This window comes from Carlito syrichta, unplaced genomic scaffold (assembly GCF_000164805.1).
Source record: "Carlito syrichta isolate Samal-C Ts95f unplaced genomic scaffold, Tarsius_syrichta-2.0.1 Scaffold316219, whole genome shotgun sequence".
NCBI lineage: Eukaryota > Metazoa > Chordata > Mammalia > Primates > Tarsiidae > Carlito > Carlito syrichta.
The window spans coordinates 136,928-138,703 of NW_007260315.1; positions in this window are offsets into that span (position 1 = coordinate 136,928).

Consider the following 1,776-nt stretch of genomic DNA (forward strand, 5'->3'; position numbering starts at 1 on the left):
CAAGTTGCCCAGGCGGGTCTCGAACCCGCGGGTTCAGGCAATCCACTCACCTCGGCCTCCTAAAGTGCTGGGATTACAGGCTGAGCCACCGAGCCCGGCCAAAAACCTAACTTTTCTTGGTGGACACCACACCTCATTCCGCAGCCAACAGTCACATTCTTTCTTGGACCACGTCATTCTCTGTTGCTAGAGAGTACTCACAGGTCCTTAGGTGAGTAGGATAAACCCCAGTCTTCGAGGGGTTCCAAAATTAAAAAAAAATCCTTCTAGGCAGAAAACTTAGGACAGAGTCCGTGACATGAACATTTCAGCTGCCACTGGCCTCTGGGCTGTGGGCCTTTGTGCAAGATGCAACCTGTGCAGCAAACAACCTGCCCTACTGTGTGTGTTGGGTGCGGGCGTGAGGGTTGGCCAGACAAGAGGGGCACTCACAAGTATGTAGTAATATCTTTAAAACTCCTTAGCGTGTTCCCTACTTTCTGGGGGCTTCTAGGGTTTCCTCCCAGAAACTAAGCCTGCAATCCTGTGTATTGTATGCAATTATTTAAAAAAACAAAAAATTGGCCGGGCAATTGGCGGCTCAAGTCTATAATCCCAGCAATTTGGGAGGCCAAGGCAAGAGGATTGCCTGAGCCCACGGGTTCGAGACCAGCCTGGGCAACATAGTGAGACCTCATCTCTACAATAAATCAAAAAATTAGCCGGGCATGGTAACATGCGCCTGTAGTTCCGGCTACTTGGAAGGCTGAGGCGGGAGGATCGCTGGAGCCCAGCAAGTAGAGGCTACAGTGGCCAGCAGCATGCCACTGAACTCCAGCCTGGGCGACAGGAGTGAGACTCCAACTCAAAAATAAATAAATAAATACAAATACAAAATTTAAAAAAACACAAATTGGCCGGGCGTGGTGGCTCGAACTTGTTATCCCAGCACTTTGGGAGGCCAAGGCGAGAAGATTGACTGAGGCCGCGGGTTCGAGACCAGCTTGGGCAACTTGGCAAGCCCTCATCTCTACAATAAATCAAAAAATTAGCCGGGTGTGATAGCTCGTGCCTGTAGTTCCAGCTTCTTGGAAGGCTGAGGTGGAAGGATCGCCGGAGCCTAGCAGGTTGAGGCTGCGGTGGCCATGAGCGTGCTACTGCACTCCAGCCCGGGCGACAGAGTGAGACTCCGACTCAAATAAATGGATAAATATATAAATAAATAGATAGAAAAAAATTTTAAAAACACAAACAGGTGCATATGCTTCTCTACCCTCTGTTCTGAAAGCTCCTTTTTACTTAACAATAGATCTAGGCCACCTGGGATCAGCACCCGGCGAGGTCTTCCTCCTCCTTTCTAAGGGCTACCTAGTGTTCCGGGCTATTTAACCAGCCCCCTCCTGCTGGGCGGTTCATTTGTCTCTGGTCCTTTGCTACACAAAGTTTAAAGTCCAGTTTGCAAATGGCCAGTCCTGTTTCCCAGGCTCCTGCGGGACATCCTGCTGTCGTCTCAGAACACAGCGCACTCAGCTTTCTCCTGTCTCAAATATAAAAGTCCATGCGTCCACCTCTCCCTCTTGCTGCTGTCCTATTTTGCCACTTTTCACAACCGAAACTCTTTATTTTTCCCAAATAAAAATAGTCTGTCTTTTCAGATTATAAAAGTGGATCCCAGCCAGGCTCGGTGGCTCAGCCTGTAATCTCGCGCCTTTGGGAGGCTGAGGGGAGTAGTGCCTGAGCCCGCGGGTTCGAGACCCGCCTGGGCAGCGAGACCTCATCTCTACAATAAATCACTGC